This window comes from Macrobrachium nipponense, chromosome 27 (genome assembly GCF_015104395.2).
Source record: "Macrobrachium nipponense isolate FS-2020 chromosome 27, ASM1510439v2, whole genome shotgun sequence".
NCBI lineage: Eukaryota > Metazoa > Arthropoda > Malacostraca > Decapoda > Palaemonidae > Macrobrachium > Macrobrachium nipponense.
Window position 1 is genome coordinate 21,177,180 of NC_087216.1, and position 23,738 is coordinate 21,200,917.

The window sequence follows — 23,738 nt, forward strand, 5'->3', positions numbered from 1 at the left end:
AATATTTTATGGAGCGCACATGATTGCTCTCAAGAGTTTCTTGTGTACTCGAACAAAATTTTACAAGTCTTCGCTCCGAAGTTTTATACAAATTAAAGAACTATTGTTGGGAGGTTTGACCTTATAACAAGTTGTGGTATTAAAAAGGAAATTGCATTTGTTGAGAAATATGCCTGAGTACTACTTGACATTATATAGCAATTTAAAATTCCTAAGTCTACTAGAGTATAATAATGAGTTGGGCTTTGGTTAAAAAAGAAAAAGTATTTAATAAAGGCTACCAAAAGATGCCAATACTAATATCCAAAAGGTTGTCAAATGGAATAGTAAGTAAAGTTGTTTGCACTATGCCATACCTCTTGGTATGCAAAAATTAAATCCACTTCCTTGAATGCCCAAGTCTTAAGAGTAACATCATCGCCATATCGAGAGGTTATGAATAAAAGGGCTACCGGCATTGTGAATTCCCTCGACAGTTTTTAATAAAATGTTTTACTAGATTTTACAGACGCTGTTTCAATTACAATAAAAGTTGAAGTTTGTTGGCTGGAGGTATTTTCGTGAAATACCTTTTACATAAAGATCAACCCATAGATATAATCTGGCCTACAATAGAGTTTATGCTACAAATTAAAATGCTTTTCTGAGTAGGTGTCAAATTTTCGAAGTAGGTACAGAAACTAACAAAAAGAAAGTGTATGCTGTATTGAAACTTATTTGAGGAAATGCGTCATTTAAGAAATGGTGAACAATGACCTTTGCTCCCCCCTAAACCTTGCTTATGTACGATGCGTCAAGTATTGTCTTGTTCCTAATTCTAGAATTCACTAGGTATTTGTTTTCAGTTAACAGAGTAAAGGGTTTTACCCAATATAGTAGGCGAAAAGATTAATCGCTATGTCTAACATCGCCTGAGAAAGTATTACCGGTCACAGTTCCTGTATAGTTAAGGAACAAGTAAAATGGCCATGAACGAAGAGTTAAATGTAAGGAAGCAAAATTCATGGCGGTTTTTTTGGGGGAAGTAACCTGCTAAGGGAGTCAAGTTCAAAATTCAATCGGCTGAGTTAATTGTGAAAGGAAAAAAATTATAAAAAAGTCCATACAGAATATATTGTGAAATGTATCCTACCTGATCCTGTACGAGGTATTGGTTCAAGCTTGCTTTATGCTTGCCTCGACCATATGAAATGTTTGCAAGCTTATTTTTTTCCCTGTATTTAGGCTATAGTTGCTTCGTATTATTGAATGCAATTGAAAAAAATGGCTAACAATAAATTAGGCAAAAATCTTCCAAACTAACAAGCAAAAGTTTTTACTCAAGATAAGAGTATAGATTATTTATTAGGCTTGAACATTACTGACTTGACAAGCTGAACGTGTGGCCATGATTCATGATTACGATTACCACGGGACAAAGGGGAAAGACAGATCATGTTTTCTTCATAAGCTTACACGTGATTATGCCACGTACTTGTGTGCTGGGGAAGAAAGCATAATAATCGAGTTGGCAACACTGCTCAACTGTAACAACGTTTAAAAGTGAAATGTAGCAACTGTGTTGCGGATCAGGTCCCTTTAAAAAAAGTCAGTTTATGTTTTAAAGCTTACATTGGACGGGTTTTTCTTGTTTTAATATTTGGTAACAATGAATGTCAAAGAATCTAGCCAAATTAGCACATGGAGAGAAATGTAAAATCTTTGGTAGTCAAGCTGGTATGTTACAGGGTTCTCTCTCTCTCTCTCTCTCCTCTCTCTCTCTCTCTCTCTCTCTCTCTCCAGATGCAGCAGTGTGGAATAAAGACAAGGGTATTGGTCAAACTTTAAAACTTGTCAGCTGCTCCAAGGGGGTGGCGATAGAAGTTGGTCGGCCGTTAGAGAATTTCCTCCCTCTTGGGTTACACATTCTCTCTCTCTCTCTCAACTTTTCCTTCCCCATCCGCTAACCTACCTACCTTGCCTTTTCGAGGATATTGGCCATAAATTTCTCTCAAAGTTTTCTGGATATATTTGGGATTAATCTGTATCCGGAATTAAAAATAATGAAAGCTTATATGTTACAGCTAAGGGTGTCCTTAGCAAACGGAAATGCCTTGAGGAATCCTAATATGTCTTGAGATTTTTTTTTTTAAATTATAACCTCTTCATTCCAGAATGAGAGATAGGAACTTGAAAGCAGACAATCACTACACCACCGTTTTCTATGAAGAAATAACGTTATACGTTTTACAAGGTTTCAAACTAAATAGTACGTGTTTCTGCTAATTTGAATCACTGCTAGATAATGGACATTCGTTTCAAAACATTATTAAGGATATAATTTTAAGCCGATCTGGGGAGATTGCTGAATACGTTCGTTATTCTACTGAACGTTCCCATAGGAAAGGACAGTCAGACCCACTTTTCAGTAGGAGACCAGTGGACACAGTATAAAAGAACACCAGGTGGCTGGGATATTTTGACCTTCAAGTCGTGGTCCCCACACGACGTAGGGTTTTAGACCATACAAAGCAATATTTTCTAGAAAAGATTTAATGGCATCTACACCAAAATGACAGAATTAAGAGCCTGAGTTTCACTTTCATGACACTGTACCGAAATTGGAAATATGAGACTTCTGTCAAAAGTGGTTTCCAGTTGCGATGAACTTCATTAAGCTAGACACTGCTCTCTGACTCAAATTTGTCAAAAACAAACAGTTGAGTGAGAGAGTTTTAATAGGAGAGAACTCTAGGAGAAATACGGAAAGGTAATATCGGCGAGGTAGACCACGGCCACCTCTATAGACCGGGTAAGTTCGATGATGAAGAGGACGGAAAGGGTACTTGAGTCTAGGTAACACGACTATAAAAGTGATAGGTCTAATGGACTCGCGCGTTCCTCCTTTGGGAATATTGACTTTATTCAAAGATTTTTAAGCCATGGTGATAACTGGTGGAAATTCTATTGTTTTCAAAAGTGGTCATTGCTTTTTAATTAGAGTTTGGTCTAGAACAGAAAGTGAAAGCTTACTGCTTGCTAGTTCATATATAAAACTTGCCACTTTGACCACGAGAGCTCGATTACTCCTATTCGGGTACCTTCCTTGTTAAGAGAAAACAAGTCACAACACTCACTAGCTTGCAACAAACAGTGGGCTGGTGTAGGGAACAATAGTTCACTCACGAGGCTTCAATTCTTGGAGAAATAAGAAACTTACCTTTTTTTTTTTTATTTATAATCTGGCCATGACGTCGCACCATTGTCTTTTAGCTTTAATTGGTAAGATGAGAATTTTACCGAATCCCTTCTCTCAGGTAACGACACTGGCCATTTAGAGTAGACCCCGAAGTGACCCATAACCACCACCAGTCTCCTCAAGTTTGCTCGTCACGGAAGCTCATGGTGTTTGCATCTTTTGTATATATATGATATTTCCAAGTTTTTTAGTATGTTGAATTTTAGACATCCTCTAAGATGACAGAAATTCTTTGCAGCTCAGCATCACTTTTTATGAATAGATATGCAGTTTTTTTTTCTGTGCATGAGACACTTAACAACTTCAGCACTGGTATTTTATTAAGCAATGTGAAATATAATAATAATATCAGATACTGCCCATCTTCTAATTTTAGTAAAATACTCATTCGAAGGTTTGAAAGTGACCCAACAGTTATGATCATAGTGGCCAATGTGTCCACTCGATTTAACCCATCAAATACTGCTTGGTGTTCCCCTAGTAAACTTTCCTTTGCTTGCAAGCATCGGGAACTAAAGGTTCGAGTAAAGCCCGGTAAATTTTAATAATATTTTCGGCCTATATATGAGTGTCATGGCCCATCATGATCTGTCAGTAGGACAGACTTTTCCAAATTGCAAAACAATTTCCACATGAAATTTTATAGCTACATGCCAATTATTACTCTAGTTTTCTTAATCACATTGCTGTTTATGTATTTCTTTTTATTGCATGAAATATCTCCTTGGTTTGTTACAAAATTGTTACTATTTTTCATAAATTTTGTGGTTGTTGATTTCTAAATAATAGTCATCATCATCATCATCATCATCCCTAAGACCAGTCAAGATCCATAATACCTGGTTGAAATTCTGTCGTCCTTTGAAGGAACATTTTTATTTTTATTCATTTTTTTATTTTTATTTATTTTATAATTCTGAAATACCCTTATACAGTGATCTTTTTTTTTTTTGCTTTTTAGTATCTCTTCGTTTCAGGCAGCATTGCTTATACCCTGAAGATTTTCATCCCGTTTTTAACCTAACAAAAAAATAATAATCAACTTTTCCCAATATTTCCGGGGTAAAACAAAAGTTCAGTCAAGAAATTATCCTTAAGGTCGAAAAACGTTTTTTTCGGTAAATAATCAGGGTTCGTATAAATTATTCATGTAAAATGTGTTATATGCCGTTTATAGGATTTAGTCATTCCTGAAATTTTGGTGTTATTGTTCATGGAATCTTCGTCAAAATTTCACGAGATTCTGGCTGTATTTTGTTCGTAGAGGTTTGCATAATCCTGAAAACTAACACATTCTCACGTTTGTGTGCGTGACGGAATCCTTTGTTAGTACTTATAGTTGTACTGTATAATGTCAGTTAATAATTTTGCGTTAGGAATTGAAAGAATTTCGAGAAAGTATCATCACCATACCTTAAAAAGAGGAATAATTACATTTTTCCATATGTTTACTGTGATTATGCATTTCCAAACAAGAGCTGTGCTGATTTTGGCGTCAATATTTGCCACGTGATGCTGGTTTTGCCTTCGAGACGACGGCAGACACAAGAAAACACGATCGTCTATGTTAGTCTCAAGGTCACACATCTTTAGTTAACAGTACTTTCTTTCTTTCTTTAAATCTCCATCAACGTGAAATCAGCCTGCAGAGGGAGACAAGTTATAGGGATGGCCGGTGATAGAGTCACAGTAACAAAAGTCACAATTATAAATTTATGGCGACCGGTAATACTACAGTCACGGGGGGAACATTCACAATATTTCTTTTATATTTTTTAGTCTTTTGTTTATGTTTTTACGGTAATCCCCAACGGGCTGGTACTAAACATGCTGCGAAGGTTTATATATACCTTGGAGATACACACCGGTATATATATAACCCTTTCTATGAAAGGGTTAATGTGACCTTTTTTTTTATTTTTTTACCTGGATTCGTTATAGGAAAAGGTGATCGATCAATAAATAAGTGCTAGGGAATGAAAAATAAAAATGTACTGCACTGATGTTGAGAACAAATCACTGTGAGGCGGTAAATTTCATCAGTAAAAAAAGCAAGATTAGACTCAACTCAGTCATGGCACCGACGCAGTTCGTGTAGCCCGTAGTATCACCTTCTGGGATCGCTCCTTCTTAATAGAAAGACTTGAAATACAAAAAGTATATGCTACAGTATGTATGTGTGAACCCAGCACACATGCATATATCTTTTAGAAATAACAAAATGTCTAAGTAGCCCCAATCAAATTCCCCAACTGTAGCCTCGTTTTAATCTTTTTTGACTGCAGGAGGAACGCGTGCAAAATATGCAATTAGCTTAAATATAGCCGTTACACATTGAGTATTGAACTTACTTTCAACCTAGCTATCAGTGAGAATGCTAAATTTGAACTTACAAATACCGTAAGATTTTTGTTTCCAAGATGCTTATGATGGTAAATACCGATTAAAGAGCTCTAATATAGCAATACTAAGTCTAGTAGATAACTTGTAGTTATGATGCACTGGAGTTATGTCTGGTGCAGCACGTAGTTGAAAGGTAGGCTAAATGCGCTTCAGAACCACTGAAATAATTTACCAAGAGCCATGTCCAAGAATGTCTTCAGAATATTGATCGTGGCATATTGATAGTAATAATTATTTTCTCTTTTATTTAAAAAAAAAACTTTACAGGTCATTTTACAATACAGTTCATATACAATATACGTAATTTATATACAGAATCAACAAATATAGTTATATTTTTTATAGCTCAACAAACTTGTGGAAGTGACGCGGTTTTGTATATAGTGCTCTAACATTTCTTCCCTCTGAAAAGGAAATGAAGAGCGAAGATGAACTTTATGCTAGGGAGATCGTAAAGACCTTTTTTTCTTCTTTTATTTAAAAATCATATCAAGTACATTCTACAAATAAATACATATGCTATATATGTAATTTATGTACACAAATTTACAGAAGCAAACATCTAAAAATAAATTATACACATCAAAACAATTCCTATCTATTTTTCATAAACTGTAAAATGCACAGCTGAGGTACTTATCTATAACAAAATAAATTAATTTTTTTCTTTAAGGACTGAACCATGGGCTCATCAACTTTCGTCTGAAACGCTGAGCTGTTCTGTGCCAGTTATGAGAGGAAAATGTTTTGTTACTTAATATAGATCCAAATGAAGTGAGTAACGTTTCAAAATATAAAATGGAGATAGTACCAAGAAATAATTCCGTTACGTAAAACTGTGCAGTAATAAGTAATGATGAGCAACGCCTATGGTAATTCCCACGCAACTTATTAATGTTTATTATTTCATTATGCCTTAGATGTATTTTCCTCAAAACCAAACGTTAGATTGTACTGCTGTATTTTCTAGTTTGCTCTTTATAGTCTTTTGTAATAGTGAGACCATTTGATAAAGTGGTGGTAGGAATAGTAGGACTGTCTGGCAAAAAATGGCACGGCAAACTAATTTCTTGATGGATACAGCCAGCGAATGCCAGCCGTTTTTGGCACATATACTCCCGTGACCACATGTTGGGGCATGAGACTAACAACCTCACCCTAATAAATAAAAAAAATGTTTAAAAGGATATCCTACAGAGCTTTTATTACTCTTTAACATCCTACGGAGCTATTCTTATCCTCTACAGCAGACGTAATACCAGATAAGAGATAGAGGTTGGACTAAGGTTTAACATTCTCCAAGAAAAGATAAGTTAACAGACGTCAAATTTATGTTTATTTCCACTTTATACTTTATTTTCACATAGGCTGTGTTTATATGTGAACGCAATGACATTTGCGGTACATACTTTTGAGTACCCCAGCAATCAAAAATAATATTAAATTAACAAAAAATGCCAAATTGTCAATGAAAGCACAAAGAAACGAAAGGTACATATAGGTACAGATATTATAGGGGAGAGAGAGAGAGAGAGAGAGCTATCCCTCCATGCTGCTTATCATAATAGTTAAAGCATGAGGATTTCACTGTTCATAGCTGAAAATCCAGTTATCTCAACCACTGTAAAACACATCCTGAGGGTTTCCTATGTGCTCAGCTGATTAGGGGTGGAGAGAGAGAGAGAGAGAGAGAGTGGGTGTGTAATGGACACCTTGTGTATACCTAGGCAATAATATCTTAACATATGGTGTACTGCAGAGCAGTAAATCCAATCCACATACCTCAGCGTGGCTGGCCAGTGTACTCTAGCCACAGAACGCGATCATTTCTTCTGATCTCTAAATAGATCGCAATGGATTGGTCCTTTCTGTTAAATTTTCTTTATCGTGTTGAGAAAATAATGGTTAATCTAGTGGATATACAATATATATTATATATATATATATATATATATATATATATGTGTGTGTGTGTGTGTGTGTGTGTGTGTGTGTGTGTGTGTACTATATAAGTTATGCGGACGGATTTGTTGTTTTGTAGTACCATGTGTTATGTAGTTAATTCAAACGCCATGCATGTAAACGGATCTGATCTGCTATAGTTGAGTCTGTTCCTTTGTAAAAATTTTTGTATACTTTACATGAAATTAAGTCGTCACAAACGAGCTTTACCTTCGTTTTGAGTTATAATTTTCACACCCCACTCTCTCTCTCTCTCTCTCGTGCACACCTGTTCATCGCCTGTTATTGTCACATCAGTTCACCCATCCAGTAGCAAACTATACCTGTGACAGACCTAAGAACAAAAGACTGACAACTAAGCGTCTGTCTACTTCAGTTTTATAAGACCTTGAAACGTATGCGTCCTGTTCAGTGTTTTCGTGGAGGGAGGAACAAGCGTACTGTAATGCGAACAGGAATTTACTTCAATCAGCGTAACCCACCCCTACCCCTCTCTCTCCTTAGTCCCCCCATGCTCTCTCTCTCTCTCTCTCTCTCTCTCTCTCTCTCCTCTTTGTGAGCGTATTATTAGGATAGTAGGAACTGAAAACGCGTTTATGACAGAAGGAATCGATTTTCAGATATCAGTTTTTTCTTTAAGAGGATTAAATCTTCTCGTAGAATAATTACTATGAAACTTACAATGAAATTCATTCTCTATCTGTTATGCGCAGGAGAAGAGTTGATAATTATCAATAATGAAACAGCCGAAAGCATTACTTTCGCCTGTTGGCAAGCAGAAAGATTTTACTGACTCGTGTTATCAGAAACGAGTGGAAGTGAAATTCTCTGAAAGGAGACCTTACGTGCGCCAGTTTAGCCTCGTTATCACGAACCCCATCCCCTTGTTATCAGCCGTTCTGAACCGAAAGTTAAGAACTGATAACGTCCTTCTAAACAATGCAAATGTAGCCAAGGCGTTATCGCCGAGTTTTAGGTAATGGTAACCAAGGGCCACTCGCTCGGAGAGGCTCCATAGGAACTTGCATGTAACGCGATGCCTTTATAATAGGATTCATGCGCGGCCGGATATTCATAAATTACAGGTTCGTAGGATACGTGGGACTCGAGAAAAGGGTACACGACCAGATGGCAATGGATTGCTTCTAGATGATATGGTGAAGAGTGCTTCGGCTGGCCGAGGTAATAGAGGAATGTATATTTGGAACCAGCCACGATGCGCCTTCAGAACGCAACGAGGAAACAAAAGAACCACAGGACGACGCATCATGATGTGCTTGGTCTTGTTAGGTTCAAGTCGCCGTATGTTATTTCGATTGGCGAATTTTGGACTCAACTGTTGCATGAGTAGGTACTACCTGATGGCTAAGACGAAGCAGGCAGCGCAGCAGTGGCAGTTGAGCGATAAAGCCAAGATGGCAACAGCTTGCCTCTTTCATAGTAGCTGAAAACTAGACTCATGTGAACTGCTTCCCGCACTGTCAGGTATAAAAACATGCGCGCTTGCCCAAATCTAAACCTGGTACCATTTGAAATGTGCAGTTGGATGATAAGTTTGCATTATCCGTGTAATAATTATAAATATAATCATTCTTATAAGAAAACTAGGACAAACTCCAAAATCCAATACACTTTCACAGATATAACAAGTAGAAGGTAAAGTGACAAACGAATCGAATTTTATGACGGTTGGAATGTCCCGTCGAGTAGGCTGATGAAGTCCATATGGTCTATCTGTGTGGTTGGGAAGGAAAATGTCCTCCCTTCTTGGTGTTTTGTAGGAAGCGTCCGCCGTCTTTCTTACCTGATTCTCAAACTCACAGATAGATTTTTTTTTTTTGCTTGCGTCAGCGGAAACAACGCTTAGCTCTGCAATATTAGACTTATGATAGACGAATACAGTAAGTGTACAATACATGCAGACAAATTGACGTAGTATATGTTTATGAACTTAGGCATATAGCCTTTCCGTACCGCCAAATCCTTGGTCTATCACAAGTTCACAAGTGGTGCGTTGGACATCTGCTCACTGGAGCATTTTAAATAAACGACATACTCCAGGAATCGGGTTCCCATTTGTAAGGCTAAGATCAAGTAGTTATGATCAGAAGGTGTCCTTGTCTGTCTCTTATGCAGACTTCATCGTATAATTAACTCATGATTATTCAGTAGAGTTGGTACAATAGTACTAGGAAACCGATTAATCATTTCAGCTGATCCTAGAAATACAAAGATAGACCTACCACCGTTAACTGAGCGGAACTAAAAGGACATAAATATGTCCTTTTTTTCCCGCTTCAACCTCTGTGAGAAGTGCTGTTAATATATAGGATAAATGCATTGGATGATAATAGCCACAATGTTTGTATCGCATGCTTCTCTCTCTCTCTCTCTCTCTCTCTCTCTCTCTCTCTCTCTCTCTCTCTCTCTCTCTCTCTCATTGTATAGTATAGGATAAATGCACTGGCTAAGTTACAGTACTTTTACCACAAGGACGTTCTCTCTCTCTTTGAATCTATAGTACTGATTGCTTAGAATCAGTGATGCAAAACTCGTACGTCAGCAGCAAAACTCATCGATACCAAGGAGAGTTAAAACATAAGCGCAGTACGACGAGAGAGAGAGAGAGAGAGAGAGAGAGAGAGAGAGAGAGAGAGAGAGAGAGAGAGAGAGAATATCTTGTACGTGAATGAATTTGATAAATATATATATATATATATATATATATATATATATATATATATATCGACACATTTTTCCACATTTTTACACTTTATTCTAATTTTTTTATTGTATCGTCTTTGTATCTCAATATGGATAACCGTTTCAACTCCTTTTTACAGGCAGTTCATCTTAAAAGACTCCTATAACACTTTCATTCACATTCACCTGTCATGTCTCACTTCCGTAAAGGAGAGTTAGCTCAACTATCCCCTCGCGCTTACCAAAAGGTTTTGGTTCCAGTGTATTTCCGTCAATCCTGTCTTGAGATTTCTCATTTCTGAGTGTATGCATTCGCGCGGTAACCTTTTCCGTTACAAAACTGTCTTACGAAACTGTTTTATTATAAATGCTGGGTCCACAAACTCTTCTATCTTCGCAATTACTCTTTCTGTTGCTTGTTTTACCTTTTGGGTTAGAATTAGTCCTACATTATTATTATTATTATTATTATTATTCCAAAGAATATTGCACCTTGTAGTAGCTGTACATAACATCATATTCTTCACTCTAATTCTTTTACACTCATGTCTCATCGCACACAAATGAGCCATGAATGCTAAGACACTGCCACCCATTCTTAGTATACTGCCTTCCTACTGTTGCCAATCAGAATCATTCCACCATTACTGTGGTATGTGGTTTCTCTTTACTGTAAGAATCGAGAGCTTTTATAATTTACATTATTCAGCTACTACTGTTCGAGTCTGGCAATTTGTCACTTAAGGTTCCTCATCGTCTCTTCTCAGGGACAGGTGAGGCAGATGGTTATAGCTCTTCTTGCTACTTGTTAAATTTTATCTTTCATCTGAATGTTTTTTTTTTCTTTATGCATCCGGTTTATCGTCCGGGGCCATCTTGTAAGTAACCTGGCCGTCTCTGTCCGTGCGTCTGCCTATCCGGCCCTTTGTAAACCGTCCGTCCTGTAAGGTTAAAGTCTCTCTCTCTCTCTCTCTCTCTCTCTCAGCACAATAACTTGAACTATACAACAGAGGCTTTATATTCGCCATGGCTCTTCTGTTAATGAAGCCGATGTGCAGAGGGAGGTCAAAGTGAAGGTCATATCACAGGTCACAGGCCACTTAGGAATTAGCCACTCTAGGGGTATTGTTTCATAAGCACTTTTTTTAATCCTGACTACAAAATCAATCTAACCAGTGTTGCAACACGCAATCACAATTAAATCAGTTTTGTCAACGTCCGCACCCAGGCTGTTTCATTACCTACGTAAGGTGATGGTTGTACTAATTCAATCAGAAATGCCTGAAAATTGTTGAGAGAGAGAGAGAGAAATTTTGAAACAGTGGAACGCAAACCACAGACTGGAGTCAATTGTTGTGTCTAGGTTTCGCTGGCGTTTATATTTCTTCTTGACATCCATCCCCTGTTCTTTTATCATCTTGTTTTTTCCATTCGCCTCTCTTATAGCACAGGATGTTATGTAACGCAGGCAGACGCTAAAGTAATAATACATCTCTGAAGAAACAAAGAGGAGGCCCATCAAAAAGAGAAATTACGTAGCTCAAACAAAGGTAGTAGTAGTAACTTGAAAAAACAATAGTTAACATAGATTTACTTGCGAAGTGGATAGTTTGGGGAAACAGATGAATGATACGTAACCAACTGAATTGTAATATCCCTTTATTATGATAGTCATATACACACTCGGAGATTGATTGATCGTAAATTTCATCAGGTGTGACATCTACCAGGGTCACTGACGCTGATGCTGAGAGAGAGAGAGAGAGAGAGAGAGAGAGAGAGAGAGAGAGAGAGAGAGAGAGTACACCTACGACATTCGGAGAGAAACTCCAACATTCGGGTAGAGAGTGAGTGAGTGAGTGAGTTTGATTAACGCGACAACCTTAATCCGACTTTGAGAGGTAAATAACCTGTGTAGTAATCATACACTCTCAAGACAGCTGTGCCTTCGTTATTAAGTTCTCTGGTAACATCCCTAATTGGAGAATCATTACTACACTTACGTAATATTCTCATTCGACCTTCATTCGCTACATGTTTTCTAAAATATAGTGATAGAATGGATAGCAACAAAGATGACAATGGAAAAAGTTAACGAAACAACTAGACGTGGGAGTTTCACGTAGTCGTCGAATCAATGGTGTCAGCTATGTCTTGTTTATTTTTCTCTTAATCCACTCTCCTTTCTGGAGATACGGCTTCATGTTGAAAAAATATGAAGGGATGTGTGTTGTCAATATATCTACATGAAATTTAAAAGAAAATCATGGGAGTTATACATGAAACGCGCATGAACAGCCACGTAACATCCGCGTTCTTACGAAAGATTAGTACTATAGGGCTGGAGGGGTCCAGAGAAAGAAAGTACATCGACCGAACATTGGCTTTGGATGCAAAATGACGAGACAGCGAGTTTACATTTCGAGATCCATCCTCTCTGAACAGATATAAACTTCGAAACACCCGAAAGGACGTACATGCAAGTGTATGTGCACACGCACACACAAACATGCGGTGCAAAGGTAACAGAGGCTAGAATAGGAGCATAGACCGACCGGCGCTCGCTCACTCATCATGGCTACGTAGAAGTTAGTGATCTGCGGGGGTAGTATTACTTCTATAATAGTTTAAAACGGAGGTAACAATTGTTCTATAGCAGTTTGAGGTATTATTTTCGCGTTAATCAAGTTGATGCTGATACTCCTTGCCACGGAACGTTGAAAATGCCGGCGTGAAAAGGGATAAAGCCCTCGAAATAAAACTGACAATGGATGAATAAAACTTTTGAATAATTTACACAAACGATGACTGCTATGGGAGAAGTTTCTCGGCGGTCCGGAGTTGGTTGAGGTGGGAGGGAGGGAGGGAGGGAGGGAGGGAAGGGGGAGTTTGGTAGAGAGGGAGGGAAATGACGAGCATGGGATAGAGAATACTCCAATGGAGGGAGGGGGTGGGGAAGCGGGAGAATGAGTTGATTATGGGGGGATACTGCGAACAAGGCAGCGAGTTACAGAACGGGGGAAGTATCATAAGTTATGCCGTCAAAACTCTCGGGAGTTGAAACGCCACTATTCCAGAGACCGCTGCTGCCTCCATCCAGAGGAGGGAGCTCATTGGCTTTGTGTTGAAGGCTTTGCGTAAAGGCTTTCGTTGCTCTTTCACATCATACTGATATCCTTGGACAAAGGATTTTGACAGGTTATCTTATCAGAATGCTTTTATTTTGTCTACATAATCTCGTTAGCAAAATACGACAGAGATTCCATGCTTTTGTCAAATCTGTGTTTAATCTCATTAAGCTACTCAGGTGACGCCAGTGTTTGTTTGGTGATGTTTCCCAATACAACACATCACAAATAGACTTCATTGCTTAAGTACAGACCTTGATTTTTCATAGCTCATGTGCCAGTGCCAATTTGAATACGATTTCTTCTGTGAACTAAAATCGGCAACTACTGAAGTATTTACTGGGAGTGTGGAACCTTAAGTAAAGTGTGTATACAATAAAAAGAAAATAAATTAAACAAATTGGGGAACAGAAACTCTCAACTTCTTGACTCCGGTGGCAACATCCTGGCTACAGTAACATCTAGCTACTCTTAATTCACTACATCTAGTGCACAAAAAGTTGTTTAGCTGTATTCCTTCAAGTATGAAACTGGATACGTGAGATACGCTTGTATATTCTTATCTATAGTTTTAATCCTCTAAACCTCTGAATGTTTAATAAAAACATGACTATTCTTTTGCAGGACTGAATCAACGCACTTGCAATAAAATAACCATACTGTACTTAGTAACTAGAAAAAGGAGGTAATGCCGCGTTCCCATTACTGCTACAAAGTTTGCAATGCTTTGCCTGTTCTTATGACATGTTTGCTTTATGAAGAAATATTCACCTTGCGGGAAATGTGATTTATATATTTGATAGACCTATTTTCTCACCTTTCAACATGTCCTATCCCAAAACATATTAGTCTGGAAGTCATCCAGTTACTTAAACACCTCCACTGATCCTAGTTTAGCCTGGACAGTTCCGGAAGAACACTACAAGAATCGATGTTAGCACATGAAAAAGGAGAAGTGGTCAAATTTATGCCTTAAACATACCTTTTGGGTACTTTGGACCATTAAATGGCAACTTATAATAAAGCAAAATCTCTTAAATGCACATATTATTTTGGTTACCCTCCACCTATCTTATACATCTCATAATTATCCACTATACAGATTATTCGGTTTTGTTCCCCCTATTCCAAGCTACAACAGCCTCTCCCTGGCTCTTCTTTTACTCTAATTCATGTCTTAAACTGTTCACAAGGAGACCTGGTGCTTTTTCCGGTTAGCTACCGAAAGTTTCTATTCCCTTCCGTTTCTCTGTAGGTCTAAAATATGTTACGCCTTCTGGTTAACTGTAAACATTGAAAGAAATGCACCAATGAAAAAAGAACGAGACGATATTCACACAATTTCAAGAGCTAAACATTATGAGATATTAATACCTTTATCTGACAGGGACAAATTCAGCGGAATTCACAGTAATAAGAAAAATTAAACAGTACGGTCTCCGCAAAAGAAGAATACAATAATAAGAAAAAATAAACAGTACTGTCCCCGCAAAAGAAGAATACAATAATTTTATTATATTTTGTCTGCAGTTCAAAAACTCCACAACACTGAGTTGATGTAATGAGATCTGTGCATTGAGATTTATGTATTTCTCTCGTGGTGCAATAATTGGTACTGTGAACAAAAGTGTACTAAGGAAAAAGGCTTTATATAGCTTGCTTGGCTATAATATTTCTGCACGATCAGGCATAAATATTTGGATTCCTTTTCTGGAGAGAAGTTTTAGTGGCGCATGCCACACCAACAGTACAGCATGTAGAGCGCAGCACGTCATTGTACTATTGCTCAAATCTCCCAGCGATAGACCACCTTAACTTCTCGTTAAATTTCTTATCCCTGATCTTGTTATTAATCTGTGCCACCGTCGTTCAGTTATCCCATTGCATGCAATCTTTCTTTGACTGTACCGTCCACCACATAGTACTACTTATGCAGTTAATTTTTGCAACCAAGCTTTCCTTCAATATTACGCAGCTGGTTATTCCTGCTGTAACCACACTGTAGTTTCTTCCTAGTTCTGTAGTTGAATCGTTGGAACTTCAGAAGTTCAAAATTCTTTCAAGTGCACTGTTGAGTTGCTCGACACGAATCTGACTTCATGGTTTATTTGCTTCTTATCGCAATTTCATTAATGTTGGCTTGTAGCCTTCAGCTTTACCAAGTAGGCTTATAACATGGCTTGTAATTAATAATAATAATAATAATAATAATAATAATAATAATAATAATAATAATAATAAAATAATAATAATAATAATAATATTTGTGTATGCTGGAAACAGACCTTCTTTCAAACAAGTTTTATGAAAAATAATGGCAGAATTCACAGAATTGATTTTGTACAATATTCTTTCAATTCTCCTTATGATTTGCTTCTCTGGCACGCTGGTATTATAAAGCAGCTGTCCAATGTTCATCGTGCTGTAGGTCGTCCTACAGCACGATGAACATTGGACAGCTACTTTATAATACCAGCGTGCCAGAGAAGCAAATCATAAGGAGAATTGAAAGAATATTGTACAAAATCAATTCTGTGAATTCTGCCATTATTTTTAATAAAATAATAATAATAATAATAATAAATCTGTCTCAACAACGAAAGAAGGTTTAGCTGAACATGCAGAATACTGTGGGAAATGTCTTTGAGATGAAAAAGAGCTTATTCAGACTTGCAGAATACCATTGGTAATACATTTTACCTAAAGGAATATTCATCTATACACAAAGAGTACTTTTAATTAATGCAGCTTCTCTTATGTGAAAATAGGTAGTTTTCATTTGTGACAAGATTTGTTTAATGGATCGACGAAGGCCAGTACTTTACTGCATATTTTTCCTGCCAGTACTATATACTTATGAGTTATGTACTATTTTAACTCGAGTTTGTTCGTAAATTAATCAGTAATGTGCTTTAAAAAATGAAATCTGTTTGGGAGTAATTTTAAGTTACCCATGATTTTATCGTTTTCTAAAAAGGAAATTTTATAGTTTTCTATGTTTTGCACCAAGGTAAACTATAGCATACAGTTGTAACACACACACACGCACACACACACCCACCCACACACTCGTTTTCTCTTAAGCGTTGGTATATTATCATTCTCTTTTGTAACGGCTATACATTTATTCCATGAAGTATTAAGCGAATATATCTTTATTGAAAGGTAGCTTTTAGGTATAGGTTCAATTAATGAATTTGGCAAAAGCTATAGCCTAAGATCCTGCAAAGTCGTTGTAGTAGCCTAATCTGCTCATAAGGATTTCTAACAGGTATTCATTTACATATTGTATAGATAATTGATTGAATAAATATTATAGCTCTTATGATACTATCTATATACGTTGCGGAATTTGAATGTTATAGTTCCAGTTCTTGATTTTCTTTGGAGCCACTCCGTATCGGGAGACACAAATTATTGTTGAAAAAAAAATATATACATGGATTGTAGTACATCCTTGTATTCATTGAAGTTCAGAACAACTTGGCTGTTAGTCATTTTGTTCTTAATTGCCTTGTTATTGTAGTAAAAGGCAACACATTCGGATCCAATTTTAAGTCTCCCCTATTAGATTTTGGAGCTGCGTAAGACAGGGTCGCTATATAATTCTTTAGCCCACTTGACATTATTATGACTTCAGTAATATTCGCATAGACACCCCAGTTTGATGTAAGTTAGTAAAACCTTAAGCACACCAGTGTTTATGGGCTAGTATTTTTGAGTCTGTTGAAATATTTGTTCCTTATTTTTTTAATAAGATTTTTATTTCACTCATTAGTCCGTCACTTATGCATAAACGATAATCACTTTTTATTCAATAATTTGCACTACAAACAATTTGAGGGTTTCGCAATGGGATCTCCACTTTCAGCCCCAATGGCCAACATATTTCTTTGTTTTCATGAAAAACGATGGCTTGATGATTGTCCCCTTGAGTTTAAACCAATTGTTTATCACAGGTATGTTGACGACACATTTTTGGTTTTCAGGCATATAAGTCATGTACAGCGGTTCCATGATTACTTAAATAGTAAACACCCATGTATTCAGTTTACCGTGGAACATGAAGAAAATAATATTCTTAACTTTTTAGATGTAAGCATTACAAAAACTACCGCAAACAATAAGTCGCTCTTAAATTTTAGCATTTTTAGAAAGTCTACTTTTACCGGTCTTGGAATGAATTCCCAAAGTGCTACATTCTTTAAGCTCAAAATAAATAACATTAAGACTTTAATACATAGAGCATATTCTCTCTGCAGCTCTTGGCAGGCATTTGACTCAGAAATAAAGTTTCTGTTAAACTATTTCAAAATTAATGGCTATCCCAATAACATGATATATAAAGAAATAAAAAAGTTCCTAAATATTTCTTTTAGTATAAATAGCAAAATAAATATACCAAGGGATGATAAACTAACTATGTATTTTAAATTTCCATTTATAAGTGATCCTTGTTCTAAATACGTTACAAGAGAACTAAGAAATATGTTTAAGTATAGTTTTCCCCACATTAACCCCATTTAATATTTACCAACAACCATACTATCCAAGCGTTGTTAAATCATAAAGATAAACTACCTTAATACCTTTTGTCTGGTATCACCTATATTTACAAGTGTGACGCCTGTAGCGCCACCTATATTGGCCAGTCAAAACGGTCGGTCCGGACAAGATCTTCCGAACATTATGGCATTTCTCCGCGTACTGGTTGCTTGCTGGCCAAGCCAACCAGGTCACCGATTTTACAGCACATAGAGGAATGTAATACAGGTAGAAGATTGGAAAATTTTAGTGTGCTTGGTACTTTTAGAGAAGAGTCATTATTGAGAATCTCTGAGTCAATAGAAATATTTTTAAGGAAACCAGATCTTAACCTTAACAATTCATCGCATCCCTTGCTTTTAATATAAATCATTCAGTCATGCATTTGTAGTGTAAACTCTCCATCTCTGTCTTTCCCACCATTCTGTTTTTAGTATACGGTTGTAATTTATTTTAAAGATCTTGTATAATTTATTTTTTTTTAGTATGCTGGTGCAATTTATTTTAAAGATTTTAACCAAGGCTGGTGGACTGAAGGCAGTTGGGGGGCTGCTGGAAGTACTCTACCCTGGAAGCATCCAAGACTGTTGGACTGAAAGCAGTTGGGGGGATGCTGGAAGTACTCTACCCTGGAAGCATCCAAGGCTGGTGGACTGAAGGCAGTTGGGGGGCTGCTGGAAGTATTCTACTCTGGAAGCATCCAAGGCTGGTGGACTGAAGGCAGTTGGGGGCTGCTGGAAGTACTCTACTCTGGAAGCATACAAGGCTGGTGGACTAAAGGCAGTTGGGGGGGCTGCTGGAAGTACTCTACTCTGGAAGCATATAAGGCTGGTAGACTGAAGGCAGTTGGGTGGCTTATGGAAGTACTCTATTCTGGAAGCATCCTAGGCTGGTGGATTGAAGGCAGTTGGGGGCTGCTGGAAGTACTCTACTCTGGAAGCATGCAAGGCTGGTGGACTGGAGGCAGTTGGGGGGGCTGCTGGAATACTCTGCTCTGGAAGCATCCAAGGCTGGTGGACTGAAGGCAGTTGGGGGGCTGCTGGAAGTACTCTACTCTGGAAGCATCCAAGGCTGGTGGACTGAAGGCAGTTGGGGGCTGCTGGAAGTACTCTGCTCTGGAAGAATCCAAGACTGGTGGACTGAAGGCAGTTGGGGTGCTGCTGGAAGTACTCTGCTCTGGAAGCATCCAAGGGTGGTGGACTGAAGGCAGTTGGGGGGCTGCTGGAAGTACTCTACTGCGGAAGCATACAAGGCTGGTGGGCTGAAGGCAGTTGGGGTGCTGCTGGAAGTACTCTCCTCTGGAAGCATCCAAGGCTGGTGGACTGAAGGCAGTTGAGGGGCTGCTGGAAGTACTCTACTCTGGAAGCATGCAATGCTGGTGGACTGAAGGCATTTAGGGGGCTACTGGAAGTACTCTGTTCTGGAAGCATATAAGGCTGGAGGACTGAAGGCAGTTAGGGGCTGCTGGAAGTACTCTGCTCTGGAAGCATACAAGGCTGGTGGACTGAAGGCAGTTGTGGGGGCTGCTGGAAGTACTCTACTCTGGAAGCATACAAGGCTGGTGGACTGAAGGCAGTTAGCTGCTGGAATACTACTCTGGAAGCATACAAGGCTGGTGGACTGAAGGCAGTTGGGGGGCTACTGGAAGTACTCTACTCTGGAAGCATACAAGGCTGGTGGAGTGAAGGCAGTTGGGGGCTGCTGGAAGTACTCTACTCTGGAAGCATCCAAGGCTGGTGGATGGGGGCTGCTGGAAGTACTCTGCTCTGGAAGCATCCAAGGCTGGTGGACTGAAGGCAGTTGGGTGGCTGCTGGAAGTACTCTGCTCTAGAAGCATACAAGTATGGTGGACTGAAGGCAGTTGGGGGGCTGTAGGAAGTACTCTATTGTGGAAGCATACAAGGCTGGTGGACTGAAGGCTGTTGGGGGCGTTTGGAAGTACTCTGGTTTGGAAGCATCCAATGCTGGTGGACTGAAGGCAGTTGGGGGGCTGCTGGAAGTACTCCATTCTGGAAGCATCCAAGGCTGGTGGACTGAAAGTAGTTGGGGGGCTGCTGGAAGTACTCCATTCTGGAAGCATCCAAGGCTGGTGGACTGAAGGCAGTTGGGGGGCTGCTGGAAGTACTTTACTCTGGAAGCATCCAAGGCTGGTGGACTGAAGGCAGTTGGGGGGCTGCTGGAAGTACTCTACTCTGGAAGCATCCAAGTCTGGTGGACTGAAGGCAGTTAGGGGCTGCTGGAAGTACTCTATTCTGGAAGCATCCAAGGCTGGTGGACTGAAGGCAGTTGGGGGGCTGCTGGAAGTACTCTGGTCTGGAAGAATCCAAGGCTGGTGGACTGAAGGCAGTTGGGGGCCTACTGGAAGTACTCTACTGTGGAAGCATCCAAGGCTGGTGGACTGAAGGCAGTTGGGGGGGGGGGAGGGGGGGCTGCTGGAAGTACTCTGCTCTGGAAGCATCCAAGGCTGGTGGACTGAAGGCAGTGAGGGGGCTGCTGGAAGTACTCTACTGTTGAAGCATCCAAGGCTGGTGGACTGAAGGAAGTTGGTGGGCTGCTGGAAGTACTCTGCTCTGGAAGCATCCAAGGCTGGTGGACTGAATGCAGTTGGGGGGCTGTTGGTAGTACTCTACTCTGGAAGCCTCCAAGGCTGGTGGACTGAAGGCAGTTGGGGGGCTGCTGGAAGTACTCAACTCTGGAAGCATCTAAGGCTGGTGGACTGAAGGCAGTTGGGGGGCTGCTGGAAGTACTCTACTCTGGAATCATCTAAGGCTAGTGGACTGAATGCAGTTGGGGGCCTGCTGGAAGTACTATATTCTGGAAGCATCCTAGGCTGGTGGACTGAAGGCAGTTGGGGGGCTGCTGGAAGTACTCTGTTCTGGAAGCATTCAAGGCTGGTGGACTGAAAGTAGTTTGGGGGCTGCTGGAAGTACTCTATTCTGGAAGCATCCAAGGCTGGTGGACTGGAGGCAGTTTGGGGACTGCTGGAAGTACTCTGCTCTGGAAGCATCGAAGGCTGGTGGACTGAAAGCAGTTGGGGGGCTGCTGGAAGTACTCTACTCTGGAAGCATGCAAGGCTGGTGGACTGAAGGCAGTTAGGGGGCTGCTGGAAGTGCTCTATTCTGGAAGCATCCAAGGCTGGTGGACTGAAGGCAGTTGGGGGGCTGCTGGAAGTACTCATTGTCTGGAAGCATCCAAGGCTGGTGGACTGAAGGCAGTTGGGGGGCCTGCTGGAAGTACTCTACTCTGGAAGCATCCAAGGCTGGTGGACTGAAGGCAGTTGGGGGGCTGCTGGAAGTAATCTACTCTGGAAGCATCCAAGGCTGGTGGACTGAAGGCAGTTGGGTGGCTGCTGGAAGTACTCTATTCTGGAAGCATCCAAGCCTGGTGGACTGAAGGCAGTTGGGGGGCTGCTGGAAGTACTCTGCTCTGGAAGCATACAAGGCTGGTGGACTGAAGGCAGTTGGGAGGCTACTGGAAGTACTCTGCTCTGGAAGCATCCAAGGCTGGTGGACTGAAGGCAGTTGGGGGGCTGCTGGAAGTACTCTGGTTTGGAAGTATCCAATGCTGGTGGACTGAAGGCAGTTGGGGTGCTGCTGGAAGTACTATGCTCTGGAAGCTTACAAGGCTGGTTGACTGAGGGCAGTTGGGGGGGCTGCTGGAAGTACTCTACTGTGAAATCATCCAAGGCTGATGGACTGAAAGTAGTAGGGGGGGGGGGGGGCGGGGGGGGGGGCGGGGGGGGCTGCTGGAAGTACTCTACTGTGTAAGCATCCAAGGCTGGTGGACTGAAAGCAGTTGGGGGGATGCTGAAGTACTCTACCCTGGAAGCATCCAAGGCTGGTGGACTGAAGGCAGTTGGGGGGCTTCTGGAAGTACTCTACTGTGAAATCATCCAAGGCTGATGGACTGAAAGTATAGGGGGGGCTGTTGGAAGTACTCTACTGTGGAAGCATCCAAGGCTGGTGGACTGAAGGCAGTTGGGGGCTGCTGGAAGTACTCTACTGTTGAAGCATCCAAGGCTGGTGGACTGAAGGAAGTTGGTGGGCTGCTGGAAGTACTCTGGTCTGGAAGCATCCAAGGCTGGTGGACTGAATGCAGTTGGGGGGCTGCTGGAAGTACTCTACTCTGGAAGAATCCAAGGCTGGTGGACTGAAGGCAGTTGGGGGGCTGCTGGAAGTACTCTACTCTCGAAGCATATAAGGCTGATGGACTGAAGGCAGTTGGGGGGCTGCTCGAAGCATCCAAGGCTGGAGGACTGAAAGCAGTTGGGGGGCTGCTGGAAGTACTCTGCTCTGGAAGCATACATGACTGGTGAACTGAAGGCAGTAGGGGGGCTGCTGGAAGTACTCTACCCTGGAAGCATCCAAGACTGGTGGACTGAAAGCAGTTGGGGGGATGCTGGATGTACTCTAATCTGGAAGCCAAACAGCAAAATCTCTTTCAGAAATAATTGGAAAAAGCTCGGAAAAAAAATCGAGACAAATGATAAATTATAAAGAATCTGGGACGTGATCAAAGGACTACAGGAATCCCTAAACAGTCTTAAAACGGTGCAAACAAATAACCTCACGCGGATCTGGTATGCGATCAAAGGAGTGCAGGGATCGATAGACAATCGTACAGATAGCCACCAGACTCCTACGAATGCAGCATCCAGTTTTTCCTCGCCTCCCAGCAACACGGAAGTGCCCCCGTCTCCTGTAGACCGTTCCGAGGGGACTGTTTGTCTCCCAACTTTTTCTCCCTCCCCAGTGCCTCCGGTGGAAGATATATCTCCGGTGACGATTACTAGCCCTCGCAATCTTCCCCACCCTATCTCTCCCCCCCAACCCCCCACCGTAGACGCAGATGAAAGTGATCATGAGGGGTCTGGCGGCTGGCAGATACAAACAAGCAGAAAGAAGAGAAGAACTTCTCATTTGGCCGCTGGACCGGAGCCCAACATTCGTGTTTCACCTCGCTCGACACCTGAGAAGAGATGTCACGTAGTAATTCACAATCTGCGCTCATCGGTGACGCTAGACGCCATAGTGGAGAGAGTCAAGTTTCTCACTGGCTCTGAACCACTCATCTCTCACGAACTCCCATGCAGAATTAAACATTAAGTGGCTTACAGGATTACCTGCCTATTTCAACACCTCGACGTTCTTAAAGGCGAGAATTTCGGTCCTAATATATTAGTTTCAAGATATAAATTATTCCGGGATCAACCACCCCCAGGGGAACTTACTGACACTCCAACCAGGGTCATTTCCACCGCAAGTGCCAGTCAACCCCCCACGGCGAGTGACTGCCCACTCCCCCTGGCTAACCCCCCATCCATCCAAATGATCAGCGCATTCATCTCCCATCTTCGTGAGTAGCCATGGATACATTAAACATAATCTCTTGGAATATTTTTGGCCTCAAGCGGAACATTCCTCTTCTGCAAAAACTTCAAAGGCATCATTGCATTGCAAGAAATGCTCCTCTGGCCACATGACCTTGCCATCTGCAATTCAATTCATGAAGACTTCAGAACCTTCTCGACTTCATCGATGCAAGTTACAGATCAAATCATAGCCGGTCGCCCGAAAGGGGGCCTTTCTTTCCTGTGGCACAAATCGTTAGGCAATATGATAAAGGTGATGACCTACAGGAGTGGCAGATTGCTGGGGCTTCAGGTGACAGTAGGGAACTCTAAAATCCTAATTATTAATGTTTATATGCCATGGGAAAATAACAATAATTTTGATCATTACTGCATGATCCTAGGGGAG

The 23,738-nt window shown here is 40.4% G+C and overlaps 1 long non-coding RNA gene across 2 annotated transcripts in view; it reads left to right on the plus strand.

Moving 5' to 3' along the window:
- The window catches only part of LOC135200894 (uncharacterized), a 94,604-nt gene that overhangs the window by 62,435 nt on the left and 8,431 nt on the right, over positions 1 to 23,738 (plus strand). The window lies entirely within an intron of this gene.